The 21,639-nt window shown below is 40.7% G+C and overlaps 1 protein-coding gene across 1 annotated transcript in view; it reads left to right on the forward strand.

Moving 5' to 3' along the window:
• LOC127034772 (uncharacterized) overlaps positions 1-21,639 on the forward strand; it is a 127,732-nt gene that overhangs the window by 70,956 nt on the left and 35,137 nt on the right. The gene's annotated exons all lie outside the window — the stretch shown is intronic.

Genomic DNA, 21,639 nt, shown 5'->3' on the forward strand with positions numbered 1-21,639 from the left:
AGGTGTGCAACACTGAGCCTAAGTCTCCTTTGTGAATCTTCCTTTTAGGGCTTGTCTATACAGTACATTAGTGTAGAACCAGCAAATGTGTAAATTCTAGTGTGCACCAGCATGTTTCACACAAATAGTCTGTTCGGACTCTGCTGTGTGCACTAAAAGTTACCAAGAGCACATTGACAGAGTCCCACTTGAAACATGACTATGTCAACACGCAGCAGGGTCCATATGCGTCCGTTAGTGCATCCTGGAATTTACACCCTAGCTGGTGAGCAATAATGTACTATGTAGACAAACTCTTAGACTCCTTTTGAAGATCCAAGCCCTAAATAAATGACTAGATTTTCAAATGAGCACACAAGCTCTCACTGAAGTCAAGGGGAGCTTCCAGGCATTCAGTTTTTGAACATTTAACCATGTATTTAACTTAAGCTTGGGCACCCACTTCTAAAAATCTTAGCCAGTCTGTTTTATGCTGTTAGTGGTTGTTTAAAAATAGTGACTTTTTCTTTTAAATTTTTTAAAAAGGGACAACGAGATACTCTTTCATCTCAGGTGACTACTTACAAATATACAGTTCTGGCCCTTCTCCCATGCAGAGTGCTCCATGCTGTGACTTGTGGGGCTCTTCTCAGATGTGGGAGTCTATCTGCCCATATTAAATTACTGAATTGCAACCTAAAGGTTGGTCCTACACTTAAAACTTCTAATGGCATAACTGTATCAGTGAGGGGTGTGACAAACCCCACACCCCCTAGAGACATAGCTATGTCAGCGCAACCACCAATGTAGACACTGCAATGCCAACAGAAGATAGCTATGCCAACAGAAACAAACAGCATTTGGGGACAAGATGTTCCTGCACCAGCAGAAAAACTCCTGTCACCGTATGCTGCTTCTGCACTAGGGGGCTCCGGTAGCATAGTTGTGCTGCCACAGTCTCTGCATTGTATGGTATGTCTACACTACCCATCGGATCGACGGATAGCAATCGATTTATCGGGGATTGATTTATCACATCTAGTGTAGATGCGATAAAATCGATCCTCGATCACTCTGCTGTCGACTCCTGAATACCACCACGGCGAGAGGTGGAAGCAGAGTCGATGAGGGAGCGGCAGCGGTCGACTCGCCATTCTCACGGCCAAGTAAATCGACCTAAGATACGCCAGCTTCAGCTCTGCTATTTGTGTAGCTGAAGTTGCATATCTTAGGTTGACACCCCCCACCTCCCAGTGTAGACCTAGTCGTAGACATAGCTAAGCGTTAAGTCACAAACAGCATTATGTAAAAGGTGTCAGAAAGATAAGGTATAAAACAAATCTTAAGTAAGTAAACTGGTTACCTGTACTGCTTTTCTTAGGATTATTTGAATTTCAATTACTTAACTAAAGAAAAACCAACTCAACTGTTTTTATAGAGTTTTATTAACTATCCTTAGAAACATCAACTAATAGCATAGGATATAAAGTAAAGGTAATAATGGACTATGATTTTACTAATGCTGGCTAGAAAATTGATTAATACAATAACCATCCAGGTTTTCAAAATCGGCACAGTGAAAAACAATGATACTCAATCACTGTCTAGGGAAGGTGGCTTTGTTTAGATTTTGACTCAGTCCCTTTTGACTTTTGCCAATTGGTTATCAACTGGGAGGTGTTACCGCAGAGGAACTACCACCCAAAGTTAAAACAAGACAATCTGGTCAATTACTTGCACACCACTCCCCTCCTCTCCCCAGGTCTTCTTCCCAACACATCCATAGTAGTCAGCTCTTAACCTGCTTCCACATAAATTATATTAGCACTAGGATCTTATTAACACTCCTAACAAACTCCTATTTTCATATGTGATCTCCTTTTACATTTGTATACACTTAGAACTTGAAAGCCAGTGTGAAATCATTAACTGAAGTTAGGCTTGGCTAAATTCAATTTTTATTTTTTTATAATTTTGATGGATAACATGCTCATTAAGCATTTTTTTTATTTTTATCCATTTAAATTTTAACAGCTGTGGGAAATTTGGTTATTTTTTTCTATTTTTATTTAAATTTTCACAATTGCAGAAAATTGTGGGTGAGTCATGCTTATTTAGTGACATTGAGATTTAGAAAAATTAAAGCTTTGTAACGATTAAAACAAATGTCCACATCATATGACAAAACATACAAAGTAAATAGTCTTAAATAAAACTAATAATTTCAAGCAGAGTTTTCTTAGACTTTGCCTTTCTGTAAATTTCAATCATCAATGGAAATATTGTCAGTTTGTGCAAGTATGATGAAATCAACATTTATTGATATTTACCAATACAAATCTAATTTTTTCAAAGCTAACTATAATAGACACATGCAGACTGTTTCACAGTCCTAGTTGGCAACAGTAACTTGTTCAATTTTAAAGCTATTTTACAACTATTTTAACTGGAACCTGTTACAAAACAAGAACACATACTAAGGCTTTGTCTACATTACAGCTTTTAGCAATATGGCTGTGTCACCACTGCTGTGCCGCTAAAAGTTGTGCAGTGTAGCTGCTGTTTGTCCTCTTCCCTGCTGACAAAAAACTTCCACTCCCAATGACTGGTGTTTGTGTTGTTGGCAGCGCTCCTGCTGACTACACGCTGTTCACACTGGCACTTGTGGCAAAACTTTTGTCTTTCAGGGTAACACCTGTTTTGTTGTTCAATTGCCAGTGTAGACAAAGCCTAACTCTGTGACAGTCTTGAAAGACATACACAAGCATGGACATGCCCTTACTAATTAAGTACCCAGTTTCAGGAAGTAGTCAATTGAGTGATTTGGGTTGTCACCAAGAGAAAGTGTGTGTTACTTTTCAACAGATCTTTGCTTAGCTGTCTGTTTTCAGCTCAGTTACTATTCACAGCAAGAGTTGATGCTGCAAATACTGGCGGAGCAAAGAATGGACATGACTAAAGTTTTCTTCTGATGTTCTAGCAGGCAGTCTGAATTCCTGGAAAATAAAAGACAGTTAAATGTGCCTATCCAAGATAGCCAATGACATCAAATATGTAAGTGGCCAGCTCAGTCTTAATAGAATAAACATGCTTGATCTCAAATATTAGCCTTGCTTCTTCACTTTATCACTAAACTGAAATAACTCAATATGAATGCAACCTGCTTCTTTCCTTAACAGGATTGCCCAAGAGGTAAACCCTGTCATTGAAGTTTGCAATATTTTGCCCCAAGCTGTATCACTTGTAGCCAACTTCCATTTTAAAACATACAACTTTTATTTAATCACAATAGTTGATTCAATATGGTTCCCTATTCCCACTCCCCACTATTTTATCTGGCAATATAATATAGTATCTTAATATTTGATAGCTATATTCCAATTCATTGTTTCACACACGAGGGGGAAGGGAAGTCTCTTTAGCTGTTTCAACAGTATACTTGTGAAAGGCTGCTGAAACTATGAGTTTCCTTAGGCTATTTGGAAAGTGAAGAAATCTTGCCATTAAGAGTTGGTTTTTTTATTCTCTGAGCTCTCTGTCCTGTCTTTTCTAAAAAGCCTTGAAGCCACCACAGTTCTTAAGTAATAATAACTCTCAATTTTGGGGCCTTAACCATTAGAAGGGGTTGTTGTATTTACTCCCTTTGGGCCACTGGCTGATCTTGATCTTTTAGGAGTCCTGGTCTTCATCCTGGCTTTCAAGTCCTGCGTGGGATAAGCTCAGACTACTTAAGGCCTCAATTCAGGAAAGCACCAGTGGGAGTCAAGCATATGTTTAAGTGCTGTCCTGAATCAGGGCCTGAAAGATCACTTCTCTGTACTACCACAGCTAGTGACACTATTGCTTGATAGTAGGAGATTCATGAGCAGCAGCTACAGAATTTTCGCAGGATCTAGACCTAGGCATGGAATTCTCTGCCATAAGAGGTGAGAGAGACCATGGGCTTCACAGTATTTTAAACTAAATTGAAAACATCTCTGCAAACTAGTTTTCTTGCAGTAGGTATGACACACACAGAGTAATAACCTCTTAAATTTAAAAATAGCATTTTTTTTCAACCAGAAGAGAGATGCCATCGCTGTAGTCTATGTGGACCATCATACCTTGGGCTTGATTCCCTGTTGCCTTCCAGTCAGTTTAGTCATTTACACTTATGCAAAGTATATCTCTACCTCGATATAACGTGACCCGATATAACATAAATTCGGATATAATGCGGTAAAGCAGCACTCCAAGGGGGCGGGGGGCTGCACACTCCAGTGCATCAAAGCAAGTTTGATATAATGCGGATTCACCTATAACACGGTAAGATTTTTTGGCTCCTGAGGACAGCGTTATATCAAAGTAAAGGTGTAGAGGTCTTAGTGGTGTTTGAAGCCTGTTTTGTACGCGTTTCATAGATGTAAAAGACTACACAGCAGCAAGGCAGTGAAGAATCAGTCTCCAGATTGATGTAGGATGCAAGGATATTGACCAGTTGGTCAAATGTGTTCTCCACAGAAAACTCTTCAGCTGAACTGCCAAGAATCAAATCTGTGCTACAGATCCCAATTCACTTCAAATTAGAAAACTCACTATTAATCTTCCAGTGAATCACTTATGGACTAATTTTACAACTTTTACATTGAGTAACATTCACTTGTGTGAGTAGTCCCATCACCATCAACTCAGTGGGACTACTTCCACAAGTAAGTATTAGTGTGAGAACAAGTTGCAATAATAAGCATTTAGAGAAGATAGCAACTTCAACAGTTAGCAGAAGCAGATTCTATACCATATAGGCTTTAAAAAAAAACAAAAAAACTCAGCAAAGAAGCATTTGGAGGGCAGGATTCAGAGTCTGTGGGCCACAGACATGGTCAGTGCTGTCCCAGAGGAACAATGGAGCAGGTTAAAATGGCATTGGAATGTCAAGAGATTTTATTTAAGTTTTTTGTTCTGTATAAGTGTGATGAGAAGCTGCCCCACATTCTCATAGGCAGCATACGTGGTTAGTTGGTAACATTGCTGCTGGGGTTGTCCATTGATGCAGTCCTTTCACAGCCACATCCTAGCTCTCTTGGAGACGGTATCATCTAGTCCAAGGCTCCCCAAAACCTGTGTTTTCAATAATTTTTCAGAATTTCATGTGGAGAGCTACTAATCTTATTTTCTTGGAGTAATTCTATCAGTGACTTGCTGTCGCATAGCCACAGGTTGCATAGTGGCTGAATATCCAGCAGAATAAAATGGTTAAAGAAAGGACATAATACCTATACTCCTATGGAGAAAATTACACATTGAATTCTAAGCTTTCCTTCTTTGATGTAATCTAACTAGACCTTCTGCATTTTCTAAAATCCCCCGTGGATCACAGCTGCCTTGGAACAGCATAATCTTGTGTGTTAATACTCCCTTAACCTTTGCTTCTTTCTCAAATCTCCATTTTACTCAGTGTGATGTGATGCTGCATTTTCCATAATGCATATAACATGTATTAATTCCAGTAATTCCTCCCCTTCCTTTTACATCTTATTGAACATAGTTCTGTTGTGATAAGTATATTTTAATATTGCACTTTGACAGCAACATACATTGTTTTGAGTGTCTACTGCTGTATTCTGATGGCGAGCTGGTACAGGGGAAGCTATAGAACCTATTTAGAAATGTAGAAACAATGATAGGTATACAAACTGCTCATTTGATTTTATTTAGCATTTTTTGTGGCTGAACAATGTAAAGCATTAAGACAGGGATTGGCAACCTTTGAGAAGTGGTGTGCCGAGTCTTCATCTATTCACTCTAATTTAAGGTTTCGCATGCCCGTAATACATTTTAACCTTTTTAGAAGGTCTCTTTCTGTAAGTCTACAATATATAACTAAACTATTGTTGTATGTAAAGAAATAAGGTTTTTTAAATGTTTAAGAAGCTTCATTTAAAATTAAATTAAAATGCAGAGCCCCCCGGACCAGTGGCCAGGACCCAGACAGTGTGAGTGTCACTGAAAATCAGCTCTCGTGCCACCTTTGGCACACAAGCCATAGGTTGCCTATCCCTGCATTAAGAGGTAAAGTATTCCAGAGATGCGGCTGAAAGTGACACTTAGGAATAAAATAGTACAAAGTACAGGAAGGAACAATTATTGAAAAATAATCAGTGAGAATTTACATGACAAGGTAAAGTGATGCCAGCCTAAGCTACTGATAAATTCCTGTTACACCAAATCAGACTCAAAATATAATGACAAAATATGCACTGCAAAGTCATTGAAAAGCAATCAGAAGACTGGGGCTTTTTGCTAGTCCCTGAAAAGACAAGGGACAGTAATTATACAAAACTTTACGCACTCTGTTTATCAATTCAAGCAATCATTTCATTGCTTTAGGTGCAATTTTAATCTGCATCATTTTTTCTCAGCAAAACACAGATGATTAAAAATACAGTAAAACTCATTGCAAATCTGAAATATTAAGGCAATCAACACAACAGCAGAGGGAGCTGGAGTCCCACTGATCCGCACAGGCAGATGGAAGTAGATTGGCAAAGAAGATATGTAGTTCATTGTGCAATTCAATTTTTATTTAAATCTCTATTTTAATCAAATTTACATAACTCTAATGTTAAAATAGATGAGAAATTAAACACATTTCCCTTACATTGTTCAGTGCCTATATGGTTCAAAATGGAATATTTACTTTCCCTGAATCACGTGGAGGATGCAAATGGAATATATTTTGTCATCTGTAGCATTTTGGAGCATGAATGTGTTTGAGGGGGCAGTGAAAGAAGTAGGGGAACTGCTGGGATGGGAATTGCAGGACGAAACCCTCTGGTTACAAAAATCTGTTGCTGAGAATTACTAATCTATGAATTCACGTCACATTTTACTTAATCCCTTATTCATCCTGACTAAAAAGCAATTACATTATTACTTTTTCCTCTTATTTTTGAATGTTTCAGGATTTTGGGATAAAAAAAGTTTCAAGCATATCCAGATTTTATTAGGACTAAACTCCATGTAAAAGCATATGAACCTCCTACATCTCTGTCCTGAGGAACAGGCATTCTTCTTTTTGAGACACACTTGCACATGCTATTTCATTCATCCACTTGCTAGGTGAACAAAAACAAATAAAGGATGTCTTAAGAGAGTATTTGTTCAAATAGCCAGGGGTCTAAAGAATAATTTTGTGAGCAGTTTTGTGTTGCTTCGTAAAGACGGAGTGATAGCTCTGACCTATAGCTCTCTGAAATTTCTCTTGCAAAAATGCATTACTGGAGGGTTGAGGGGGACATGTCAGAGATACCATAAGAAGGTGGTGGTGCAGGAGGTTTCCCCAAAATTATTTTGTAGAAGAGAGTAACTGCAAGTGTAAGTAACATAAGTCAATTGCAAATAAAAAAAAATACTAAAAGATATTTTTTAAACAAAGACACTTGTATATTAATGGCAGTGTTTGTTCAAGACGACTATGTGTCCCCACCGGCCTTTACTGCAGTTTGGTAAGTTACCTGAGGTTACTCAAGGTTAAAGGACTTGATTATGTCTGGTCCTGTGAGAACCACAATGGAAGCAGGGCACCCATGGTGCCTTCCCACCCAGGGCCTCCCAGAGGATTTGGGGGGCCTGGGGTCCTCGGCAGTGGCGGGTCCTGCTTCGGCGGTAATTCGGCCATGGGGGGTCCTTCCACCCTGGGGCGGAAGGACCTCCCGCCACCAAAGACCCAAAGCAGAAGAAGCTCCAGGGGCCTGGGCCCCGTGAGAGTTTTCCAGGGCCCCCAGAGCGAGTGAAGGACCCCGCTCCAGGGTCCTCGAAAAACTCATGTGGGGGCCCCTGCAAGGCACAGGGCCAGGGGCAAATTGCCCCACTTGCCCCCCCTCTGGGCAGCCCTGTCCCCACCTAATGAACCCAGGCAGAAACTAAGCACACATTGCCCTTCCCTGAGTGCAAGGATTGCTTCAAGCTAGAGTTGCTGCTGGCACTATCTTTCCCAGAGAGTGGCTGGGGATATCCCTTCCTGCACTGGCCAGCACAGCTGGTTCTGTGTGAATGTTGATGGTGGGAAATGCATAAGGCCATCAGAAGCTCCTGCTTGTTGGGGGTGTTTTAGTTCCAAGCTCTCTCTACTTCTGCTGTGACCTGAATCCGCATGACATGCTCCTTTCTACCTGCCTCACTGTGGTTGGATTTCTATTTTCTGAAGGATACCTACCTGCTTGGCTGAAACTTCCTGGGCTTTGCCATCTAACCTTTTATGATGTTTAGTGATACACATACCTTCTGTCAATCTGTCATGGCAAGCTTAAGTAGCCTCCATGCTGGGGCTAAGGATTTTAATTTTCCTCACTTTGGACTTCAGGATCTTTTTAACTAGCTTCCCTTTTTTTTTTTTTTTTAAATAATTACCCTTTCTGAAATTTAGTGTCACGGTGCTAGTTTTTTATATGATTTTCTCCCTCACCTCTGGGTGTGTGAAATGTAAGTATATTGTGGTCATTCTTACCTAGTGGCTCAACTACAGTTATTTTTAAACCAACTCCTGTGCGTTACTTAGGACTAAGCAGAGACTAGCTTCTCTCCTACAACTAGCTGACCCAGAAAGTAATCATTTAAAGTGTCAAGAAATTTCTTCTCTAAACCTTTTCTCATGTTGATGTTTTGACTATTTAGATGTGAATAGAGAGATAAGGGGGTGAGGTAATATATTTCGCTGGAACAATTCCTGTTGGTGAGAGAGACAAACCAATAAAAGGTATCACCTCACTCACCTTGTCTCTGTAATATCCCAGGACCAACATGGCTACAACACCAACATAAACATCAATTAGATGTGAATAGTAGAAATAAGCTGCAATTACTGTTTTGTTAGACTTCACTACTGTTTTCCTCTGCGTCAATGTAGTGCACTCAATATCCTTTCCTCATCAGGAGGCCAGTAGCATAATCCTTCTAATATATTTGTATTCTTATGATTTGGGATTTGTACCCATACAGATTGTACTGTCTAGACCTCTCCATTCAGAAATATCTTATTAGACTCCATGGAATCTTTTAAACATAGTGCTACTTCCCCGCATCCAGTTTGGCCTACCTGTATAGTTTACAAGCAGATGTTATAGCATCATATTAATATGTCACTCCAGCATGTTCCTGTAATATCTATTATGCAAAGTCCCATTTCATTGTCAGGCATTCTAGCTTCGCTTGTACCATTCTCACATTTGTATATAGCCATTTATAGGTTTATGTTTTGCTATGTGGCAATTTTTATTTTACTCTTTAGTCTGACACCCTCCTACTTTTTCTGGAATTTACCTCATCCCTTATGTATTTGCTTTCCCTTTCCCCGGTGCTTAATACATTTAAATATCCTTTACACCATCATCCCATCAATGCATTGAGACTGAAGTTCCTACTGTCTAGCTGGCTCTGCACATGGAACTAAAAACATCTTAAAGAAAGCTACCATAAAGGCCTTAGACCTATACCTTTAGCTAGTCATATAAATTTAACTTCCAGGTCCCCTCTATATCATTTATATTAATATGTACCATGATTATGGACTCGTCCCCCAAACTCACTAGAAAATTGTCTAAAAATATATTCATGAGATCCTGCAACCTTTGCAAATAACCTCACTTTCACAGCTTACTCAGCTATCAATATCAATATCTCCTATCATCACAGTTTTCTACATTTCACAACTGTAACCCCATCTCGTGGCATGACTTGATTAATGGGTGAGGACGGAGTAGACTCATCTACCTCTGTTGGAGGGTTGGTTATGGTCCTGCCATGAAAATTGACAAGACAGCCAACAGCATATGTAAGGGACACTGTGTCTACGCAAGCAGCAAAGAGTCTACACAGACATTGCGTTGCCCTTACTACACTGACATAAGTCTTATGCCTGTTGTGGAGGTGGAGCTAGTATGTCAGTGTAGTAGGGCACTGACATCAGTGGGAGAAAGACTGTAGTGTAGGCACTGACATAATTAGGTCGATATAAGCTTCATAAGAAGCTTTCACCAGGTGCGTAGGTAGCTGCACATTCTGTGCTTTGTGCAGTAAATTGGGTATTCTCCACCAAATTAATCTGCTGACTTTCTATATGGTGCAACAGGTTTTTATCTGATTGATTGCTTATTAGGCTGTACTACGTTTCCTTTAAAGTGAGAAGCTATGGTATCTTAGCTGTTGATGTAATTTACCATAATTTAATTGTAATTAGTTGAATATAGCTTGTAAATTAAGTTGCATTCTCCCTCTTTCTGTCTGCCAAACTCCCACTCAGACCAAACTCTCATCTCCCCTGGTCTATGTCAGTGCCTCTCACTCTGACTGGAGCTCCCAGCTCTAGAGAAGTAGTTGTTAAGCTACTAGGAGGAGTTAGACCTTATAAGTCTTAAAAGATAAAAGGCTCTTATTTTAGGACAATCTGTTATATTTCCATTGGTCAGAGGCATGAGGCTTGAATTTGGAAGGTGTGAAGTACTCTGGCTGAGATCTTAACCACATGCTTAAGTTTAAGCACCTCATTTGAATGACTTTCCCGTGCTTTGCTGGATCGGAGCCGGAGTGCTCAGTATCGTGTAGGACTGAACCGTAAGTGCTTCAGTAGGTAGCAGTCATTGCACTGAACTATTGAACTCTCTGTTCTTGTGATGAAGCATAAAAGCAACATCATTAAATATCCCGTGACGCACTTTCTAAGAAGAGGGGTGTTAATCCTCATGTCCTGGCTGAATTCCCACTTGAATAGTTAGCCTGCCTTCCTATAGTCTTCCTGCATTTTGAAGAAGGAATTCATTTCCTGTCCTAAAGAGACGCAGAGTTTTGCTGTGCACTGCTAAATACTAATTCACAACGGAGGTTGCTGAATTTCAGTAGTGGATGAAAAGATCATTGCATAATTTGTTACATTTATAAAACACTTGGGATCCTTTGGCACCAAAGCTACTATATAAATGTAAGATCATCATTATTGTAACTTGCCTACTTGGAAGGAGAAATAAAGTGACAGTCTCACTGATCTCACGAATCTTAGCAACTTCCTCATCCTATTAAAGCCATAGGCTTTATTCATTCAGGTCACAAATTACTGAGCAGAAGAGGAAATAATAGGCTACTGATAGCAAATTGTTTTTTCCACATCATGACTATAAATAAGTTACCTATGTCAACTTTTCTGAAGCCAATTTCAGTATAACTGTTTAAACCTAAACTCAGTGGAAAGAATAATGCAGGCATTATTAAGAATGGTTACCTTCTCATTGTGCTGATTACTGATTTATGCTTTGGGTATCTTAAAATAATGGACATTTCCAAAAGATCCATTGTTACAAAAATGATAGCTATGGGAATTTTAGACTGCAGAATATATTTTAAAAAATCAGTAGAATGACAAGAGCTGGACCAATAGTAAGAAAAGATATTTGCAGACATTTTGGTGATTTCTAAACAGATTTTTTTGCCTTGACAGTGTTCACACCCCCTTTTGTACTCTTTTTGCAAACAACATTTTATTCCTATAGTTTGTGGAAAGTGAATTTCAGGTCTGTAACACTATGAAACAAGACACATTCTGGGTAGAAGCAGTGTTGGAAGATGAGGTCATCCAATAAGGGAAGAAAAGCAATGTGATGTGATTTAGGTGACCAATCACATAGTTCAGGTATTGAATCATAAATATCAAACAAACACTTACAGGAATATTTGTAAGGAACAGGTCATGAGCAACTCAGAGGCTGAAATTTGGTTTGCAAAATGCATTCCTTGAACAATTTCAAACAGCAAACATAATTCTTAAAAATTGCAATCTGTTTGCCAAGTAAATCGTTTATCACTTAGGAACAATTCACTGAACTGGGTTTAATACTACTTACCCTTTAACATACTGGCTGTTCACCATTGAAGCTCACTGTTTGGCTTTGACTCTGCATTGAAACACACACAGTCCCCCACAGTGTTTGCTCTAAATTATACCAGCTCTGCAGTGGTCCCAGAAGATCAAGGATCTAGTGGAACATCAGGAGGTCCATATCTCCTCTCCTGCCCTTGATGCCCTACCCTGCTCCTGAAATATCCCCTGGAGAATAGTCAGTGGAATAGACTTACAACACCATCTGAGCATTCCCTGTGTCAGAGATAATCCTTGCTTGCTCAGTTAGAGCTGGTTTTTGGGTGCTTGGGAGTGCAGGGTCTAAGGCCAAGAATCCGGCCCACTGTATCCTAAGAACAGAATCTTTGAAAAAACTCATTTGCTGTTACTCAGTATAGTTTAAAACACAGATAAACCCTACTTGGAAGTCCATATTCCTTGTTTTTTAACTGTCTTAAGTATTGGAAACATAATATTTTCCTTTTTTTAAAAAAAAAGTCCTAGCAGTCCAATGGTTAAATATTCACAATTGTTTACTTTCTCTCAACTACCGCACATTAGTAAAACCAAAGCATTTAGAATAAAAAGATCAGAATGTTAAAACCCAAAAGGACCTCAATGTATTAATGAAAAAATATACCAAATATTTGTATATTTTCTAAAATCTAAATTACACAGCAGGGCTATGTCTAATTGAATGTCACAATATCAGTGAGTAATTGCGTTGTCTATGAAAGAAATTTGTTCCAAAGTCAAAATGTCACCTTGCTGTCAAATAATCCCATAGATTACCATAAACAGAGCTAGAGAAATTGTACTGTGACTGAAAAGATATGTGATGTGAATCCTAGTCATTATCCAAGACATGACTTCCATTGTAATTATCTGCCTATCACAATAGCTTCCTTCTGCCATCTCTTGCTTACCTGCTGCCATACATAAACTCATTAACATTTTTGTCAACGCAGTACCATTTGTACACTTAACCTTTATGCAAAGTGGGGTCACTTCTTCATTATGATGGATTCTGTAATACCACAACAACTTGTATTGAGGATTAATATTTCTCTTTTCTTCATTTATGGCTAAATTAGAAATTAGTCTAACACCTGGCTTCCATTATATGTGTTTGTCTTGTCATGTGTTGAGAATGCAATTTGCTTTACAGGTAGCTGTGCATTCTTTGTCTAAATAGGGATTAAATAAATGGCTACCATTGATAACTGGTTTTAAAAACAGATATACTACTTGTGTTCACTCTGAACAGCATTTTTGTTTTACACTAAAAATCACTGAGATGGACAAGAGTCTATTTTACACTTGAAGCAACCAGAGTTCAGAAAGTACACAAAACTTTCTCTAAATCCAGATTTCCTAATAAGTATATGTTACAGTCACTTTTCTAAATAGTGCTAACCTTGAGATTGATTTGATATTGATATTTCAAATTGACAGTAGCAATCTCAGGTTTTTACTTCATCTTTATGGTCCACAGGCACAGTGTGTCATTCCATTTGTTGGACCATTGTAAACTATGAATTGTTTCAGCAATATCCATAGAATAATATCCATAAGTAGTTACTTGATCCTGATAATTCTAATGTGAATTTATTACTGCATGACACTTTTAAGAGTGAATGTAACTGCATTTTTAAAATTCACCAGTATCCAGAATAATTAAGGTAAGATGGTACTGGCAAGGGGATATCTGTTACCTTTCAAGTTTTGGGCAGATCTTTCAAGTTTGTTGCTGTTCATCTAGTAATTCAAAGAAATATTATTCAGGCAGTTGGTGCTTAAATTAATCCTATACTTTTCACAGTGAGGTATCCTGTGGAATTGATGAGAAGTATGTTACTCATTCTAAATTTGTCAGTCCTCCCACCATGCAACAGGCTTCTTTCCAGCTGCTGATCTCTCCCACTTCTTCTTTATAGAAGATCACCTCCTAACCCTCCCACAATCTCACCCTACAACTGCTGCTATTCCCTGTCTCAGGTAGGTCTGTCTCTTTCTTTATATTTTATGTCAGTCCCTTTCCTAAGCCCATGTGGGTCAACTGGGAGTGTCTGTGCCCTCTTCCATTTGCTGATTTCCAGCTCCAATTGATGGGCTGTGAACTGGCAGCTAGGAGGCAGGTCACTTGGCAAATGCATACTGGAGACAGGGGAGGGCTCTTGGCAGCAAGGAGATGTGTTAGGTCAGGACATACTTTACACACTGATCTTATGAGCTCGGTTGAAATCCAGGACATGTAAATTTAGCCAGACATTAATTCAGTGAAGGATGCAGATTTTGATATACTGATTGTCTCAAACTACCATCCAATGTAGTACAAAATGTGAACAAATATTCATGGCTATATGTAACATGGTTTTATAGTTACAACTTTAGTTATATCCTAGGGTCCAAATTCTGGCCACAAGTGTACATAAAACCCATGGATCAGAAGGCAAGTAAGAGTCAAAGTTTTCTGTCCCTATTTCTGCTGCTCACAAAACCTGGAGAGGTTATTCCTCAGATCCCCTTACACAGGAGCCAAGGATGACATTACACAATGTAGTGTAGGTGGCTGGGGGTATGGCCTGCACATTTGCAGACCTATGCTCCTCACCCATGATCCAGATTCCAGTTCAGGAAAATATCTCCATTCACGACCATGCTTTAACATGTACTTAAATTTCATTGTTTGAAGCCAATGGGATTTAGGCATGTTTTTTCCTGAACTGAAGCCTATCCCCATTGTACAGATTCCTCATACTCCAGTAGGAATCATGTAGGATAGGCAGGCATGTTTTGAGTGCATGACCACTCCCAGTCAGAAAACAATTACACAATAATACTGTTCTCAAGTGTGACCGAATGCACCCCTGTATTCACGCTCTACTGTAATAATCTTTGTACAAAACATGACTTGTGAGGTATCATTTGAAAACTAATAACTTGCTGGTCAATAATATCATGATGAAATGTGTATAACAATATTATTAGTAAAGTTATTAACATAAGCTGAAATCATGACTGAAGTGTGTTTACCAGACAAGTCTGGGTAGTGGGTAAACCTGTTTCTTTAAAACAAAGGACAAGTTGACACCACTAGCCAGGTGTCATCAAAGTTGCCAAGCTGTCACCTATCAAGTGGCCATTCATTTGCAAGAAAGGGATGTAGGAACAAATAGATCTGCATTGTAGCAAACAACAGCATGGAACCTTTTTCCACTACCAGACTCTTTATCTCTGTCCTGGCAGTGGACATGAACTTTATCTATTCTAGGAGTAACCCTCAGGAAAATGCAATTTCAAGGGGCTACTGAACTATAAAAGTGAGGGGCAAAAACTCCTCAAGTTATCTCTTTCTATCCATCTCTCTTTCTTTCATGCAATACCACAATAGAAACAGCTATTGGACTTCGGGAGCTGATCCTGGCTTGAAAATCTGGAAACATATGATAAGGGGCTTCACCATGAACCAAGTCTAGTTTCTTAAGTTTTAGTACTAGGAAGCATTTTATCTTTATTTCTTTTTTAACCATTTCCGACTTTAATGCCTTATACTTGTATTAAAACCTATCTCCTTGCAGTTAAATAAACTTGTTTTATTCTTTAATCAAAACTAATCCAGTGTTTTGAACTGTGTGGGTAACTCCATGAAGGGTGGCCAACTGTTGTATGTTGATCTCCTTAGAGGGGCAACAGACTGTCCATGAGAGGGCTGGACAGTGCAGAACACACATTTGGGGGAAAAGTTGGGATTGGGAATGTGTTGGGGTCACTCTGCAAGTGGTAACCAAGGCTGATGGAAGCCAGAGTGTGATGGATGTGTGGCTGGCAGGCTGCAGCTATACACAGACTCTCACAGTATGACCTGCATGTTGGAAAGCTGTTTGTGAGTGGCCCAGGTGGGAACTACAGCAGGACAGCATTGTGAGGCACCCAACTTTGCAGGGCAGGTGTGACACAATCCCTCTCTGGTCTGGATTGCACCTGGAATGGCATATCAAGCAATTTCAGTAGGGATACATAATTTGACTTCAGTCTCGGCATGTGAGATAAATGATTCAAGAAATGCAAGTTGGAATTTGCCATGTCTTATTAAGCAAGAAACTTATTTTTCACATTTCTTACATAAGAAGGCTCTGATCTTGCAAGATGTTGAGTACTCCCAAGAATTGCTGAGCACCCTCCACTCTGATTGGGGTTAGATGCTCTGCATCTTGCAAGATCAGGCCCAAAAATGAATACATGCAGACCTTTTACAGTGCTTATTTCATGGTATAATGATCAAAAATAGTATTTGAAATCAAATGAAAAATAAATGTCTTAATCAGCTCCACCATTAAAAAAAAAGGTATGAAAACACAGGAAGTGTGAAACACTTATAACTATAACCTGGTCTACACTACAAAGTTAGGTTAACATAAGTTGCCTTGTGTAGACCTAGTTGTGCATGAGTCTACATTTAAATTTGTCTCTCACTTATGTAAAAACCTATTACAGTGATGCAGTCACACCACCTCTGCTACCGGAGTTGAGACATTGTCAATGTACTGGGGTCAATGCTGCACGAATGTAGACACTGGGTTACTTATGTCGAGCCTAACAGCGAGTAGCTGCTGTCCCACAATGCTCTTGTCACAATTGTGAACTCCACTGCCCATGGGTCATAGAGATTGGAAGCTGCCCTTCTTCTTTAAAGCCCCATGAATTTAATGCCTTTTCCTGATTGTCCAGCTTGCTGAGCAGACCTAGCAGCTCTACATTATTGTGTGCAACTGCCCAGCTGACCATGCCGACTACGTGCTACAGATATGCTCTGGCTTGGAGTAGATAGGAGACATTGGCTCTTGTGAGGAGAAAAGGCTGTGCAAGCACAGCTACAGATCAGCTGTAGAAATGACATTGATGAGCAGATTGCATGGGAGATGCAGGAGAAGCAGTACAACAAGGATCAGCAGCAGTGCCATGTGAAAGCTAAGGATCTGCAGCAGGCACATCAGAAGGCCAGGGAAGCCAACAGTCAATCTAGTGCTGAGCTGCAGACCTGTCACTTTTATAAAGAGTTCCATGTTGTACTTGGTGGAAATCCCACTACCTCACTGCAGACCACTATGGAGACCTCTAAGGATCCCATGTCACAAGCCCCTGGTATGAACAGTGAGGATGAGGAGAGGGGTATACAACAGGAAGGTCCAGCTATGCCATGATACAGGAGCTGTTTTAGACTCCACAGCAGTCCAGTTAGTCCTAGCAGTTGAGCATGGGTGAGCCTGATGCAGGGGAAGGAATCTTGGATGTGTGTAATTGTAGGTCCCATTAAGATGATGTACTGATGGCACCCCCAACTTAGCATGACACAGCTATTGACTTTCCATTAATTTATTTGCAGTAGAAGAGATAGGAGGGTCACATAGAGCAAAGATCAGTTCTGGGTCGGGTTCTGGTCAATATCTTCAATGATTTAGATAATGGCATAGAGAGTACATGTAAGAAGTTTGCAGACGATACCAAGCTGGGAGGGTTTGCAAGTGCTTTGGAAGGTAGGATTAAAACTCACAATGATTTGGACTAACTGCAGAAATGGTCTGAAGTAAATCAGATGAAATTCATTAAGGACAAATGCAAAGTACTCCACTTAGGAAGGAACAATCAGTTGCACACATACAAAACTGGAAATGACTGCCTAGGAAGGACTACTGCAGAAAGGGATCTGGGGGTCATAGTGGATCACAAGCTAAATATCAGTGAACATCGTAACACTGTTGTCAAAAAAGCAAACATCATTCTGGGATGTATTAGAAGAAGTGTTGTAAGTAAGACACGAGACATAATTCTTTTGCTCTACTCCATGCTAATTAGGCCTCAACTGGAGTACTGTGTCCAGTTCTGGGCACCACATTTCAGGAAAGATGTGGACAAGTTGGAGAAAGTCCAGAGAAGAGCAACAAAAATGATTAAAGGTCTAGAAAACATGACCCATAAGGGAAGATAGAAAAAAATGGTTTTGTTTAGTCTGGAGAAGAGAAGACAGAGGGGACATGATAACAGTTTTCAAGTACATGAAAGGTTGTTAAAAAGAGAAGGGAGAAAAAAAATTCTCCTTATCCAGTGAGGACAGGACCAGAAGAAATGGGCTTAAATTGCAGCAAGGTTGGACATTAGGAAAAACTTCCTAACTGTCAGGGTAGTTAAGAACTGGAATAAATTGCCTCGGAAGGCTATGGAATCTCCATCACTGGAGATTTTTAAGAGCAGGTTAGGGATGGTCTAGATAATACTTAGTCCTGCAGGACATATATCTCCATGTGGAGCTCTTCTAATAGCCCTTTTGTCTCGGAGTTCCAACTAAGCTCCATGTCCACCCCGGTGACAACTTTCCCCCTTGCTTCACAGATATTAGGCAGAACCCAGCAGACAGCTATTACTATTAGGATGTTTTTTTCACTCTGAGTAAAAAAATGCCAGTGTCCTTTCAATCTATCCAAGGTACATTCAACTGTCATTCTGAACCTGCTGAGCCAGTAGTTGAATCTTTCCTTGATGCTTGAGCCAGGGGAGCAAGGGATAGGTTGGGTCCCCCAGGATCCCTCCAGCATTTCAACATTGCCAATGGTAATCTGTTGGTCGGGAAAGAAAGTCCCTGCTTATAGCTTTCTGAACAGTCCTGTGTTCTTAAAAGTACAAATATCATGCATCTTCCCTGACCAGCCAATACTGATGTTGCAGAAGCATGCCTGGTGATCCACTAACACCTGGATAATCCTAGAAAAGTAGCCCTTTCTGTTGATATACTCTGTGGCAATGTGGTCTGGTGCCATAACAGGGACATGGTTATCTATTGCTCCACTACTGTTTGGGAACCCTATTGCTGCAAATCCATGCATGATGTCCGCACATTTCCAAGATTCACAGTTCTGCATAGCAGGAGATGATTAATGGCCCCCACACTGGATTTTCCAACTCCAAAATGATTTCCCACTGACTGGGATCAATCTGGCACTGCAAATTTCCACAGTGTGATCAGCACTTGCATCTCCACTGTCACTGCAGCTCTCATTCCGGTGTCCCAGGGCTGGGGCGAGCTTGGCACACAGATCCAGAAATGTGGCTATGTGCATCAGAAAGTTCTATAGCCACTGCTCATCATCCCAAACCTGAATTACTATATGATCCCACCAATCAGTGCTTATTTCTTGGGCTCAGAAGTGGCACTCCACTATCTGCAGCTGCTCTGTGAACACCAACCACCACCTTGACTTAGCTCTTGTTATGTCCCACAGCAATCTATCCTACAAGAAATCATGATGTTTCTTGCTGATTTGGTTCTTCTTATAGCTCTGCAAATATTGTGTGTGTTATTCTTGCAACGCTTATAACAACAGTGCTTCTTGGGATTCCCTCCAAAACCCCTTTCCACTCTACTTCCCAAGAATTCAATTCAGTACCAGACTTCATCACTCAGGTATCTATCTGGCATACAGCAATTCTATGCTGAGTTGATCAGGCTTGTAACGAGGTGTTCACCCCACACAAGGCCTGAAGGAGTAAATTAGGCAAATTAACCTTAGGCTGCACCAGGAGGAAACCCAAGGTATGCTAGGGCCTAATAGCTGATGAACTCCAGCTGGGGAAGAGCTGAACAGATCTAAGAGAGGAAGCTGGCAGGCTGCAAGGGAGAAAACTTGCAGCCAAACTCCCTGATACAAGGGAGAAGAGCAGGAAACTGTAATAACAGAACAAGAAGCAGTCCAGGGAAGGAACACTTAGGGCTGGGAAAGTAAAAGCCAAGAACTGCTGGACTGAGGTCCCTGGACTGGAAACTGATATAGAAGGTGGGCCTGGGTTCTCTGACAAGTCACTGCTGACATGACACACTAGGGATAGCCCGTTTGGGGATGGCTAGATGCAGATTTTGAGGATACCCCAAAAGAAGAGAGAACTTGTATGTGAATTAGTTGGAGGCTTAAGCCTCAAAGAGGAAAGCTCAGCGGTTCCAGGCACATGAGAGGCCATGGAGTGAATGGAACAATGGGCTGAGTCAGACCAGGTGACAGAGCTAATTCCCGAGATGAGTCACAAGGAGGCACTGCTGAGTGGTGAATATAGCAAGCCCCATCACAGCACTCAAACATATGGGGCTGGATGCAGAGTACACTACAGCTCCAAAGCTATGCAGAAACCCTTCCCCTTTATATTTGTTCTACATCTCATTGCATTTACTATACATTGCATCACACATTTTTGTCTTGGCCTGGTTACTTTGAAGGAATCAGTCCTTGCACTGCATGCTCCATCCATGTATTGTCCAAATTTGACACACTTTGTCATCTCTACATTCCTAATTTATGTTGTCCACTGTTATCTTGTTCATAGAACAGTAACTCCTCACTTCACGTTGTAGTTATGTTCCTGAAAAATGTGACTTTATGCGAAAAGATGTTAAACGAATCCAATTTCCCCATAAGAATTAATGAGGGAGCCGCTAAGGTTCCAGGGAAATCTTTTCTGCCAGAGAAAAGACATTATATAAATATACAGTATAAGTTTTAAACAATTTTAAACCAACAGTTTAATATTGTACACAGTAATGAATGATTGTGAAGCTTGGTTGAGATGGAGGGTGGGATATTTCCCAGGGAATGCCTTGCTGCTAAATGATGAACTAGCACTTGGCTGGGCCCTCAAGGGTTAATGCGCTGTTGTTAATGTAGCCTCACACGCTGCAAGGCAGCATGGACTGAGGCAGGAGAGAGGAAACACAATAGATGCAGGGAAGTAGCTGCAAACACTTTCCTGCAAAAACTGAACATGATGATGAGCCCACGCTATCCAGCTGGAGTGCACCACTCCCTACTCCTGGCAGCACATGAACAGCTGCACAGGTGCTGACCTTCCAGAGTGCGGGGGGAGGGGGTGTGCATGCATGAGTGAGAGAGAGAGATGTCCGTTGCCCCTTTAAGTATGCTGATCCCACTTCAAGTACAATGCCTTTTTAAACAGATCAGCCAGTTCAGACAGGAAGCAACAGCTTCCAGCAAGCTCCCTCCTTTCTGTCCCTGAGCCCTGTCCCCCTCCTCTGCTTTGTGGAGAGGGGGTACAGAGTGGGGAGCAGGAGTAGGGGGACAACCTGATATCAGCACCCCTCTTACCTCTCCACCAGCAAGCAGGAAGCTCCCAGGAGCAGCTCCAAGGCAGGAGCAGCATGGCAGTGCTGGGAGGGACAGCTGAACTGCTGCTGGGCAGCTGCCGAGCCACATACCTTATAGGGAATTTAGGGGAGCTGATGTGGGGGGGCTGCTGTCCCCCTTTTCCCCAGTTCTAATCCCCACAAGCAGGGGCTGCTCATCCAAGCAGTAGACAAAGCAGGCGGCTGCCAAACGACGTTATAAGGGAGCATTGTGCAACTTTAAATGAGCATGTTCCCTAACTGATTAGCAATGTAACAATGAAACAACGATAACCGGGATGACTTTAAGTGAGGAGTTCCCTGGGTTTTCTCCCTCTTATCTTAGCTGGCTCAGACATTCTATCTTGTTAGCCTTCTGATCTATTTACTTATTTAGCACAATCATCCTGTTTTCAGCATGATCATTCATTTACCCCAATCTGATTTTCCAAAGAATGAAGCTTCCCCCCCATGTGTTTAATTAATTATGCCAGGCCAGGTCTACCTACAGTGCTGATCTGTGAAGGCTCCATGCTTCTGTCAGAGATGCAAAGTTGTGAAAAGTATGGGATATAGATGACATTATAAGATGGAGACAATTGCACACCAGGGTTCTTGCTCCCAGTCACCCCAG

Source organism: Gopherus flavomarginatus, chromosome 1 (assembly GCF_025201925.1).
Source record: "Gopherus flavomarginatus isolate rGopFla2 chromosome 1, rGopFla2.mat.asm, whole genome shotgun sequence".
Lineage (NCBI taxonomy): Eukaryota > Metazoa > Chordata > Testudines > Testudinidae > Gopherus > Gopherus flavomarginatus.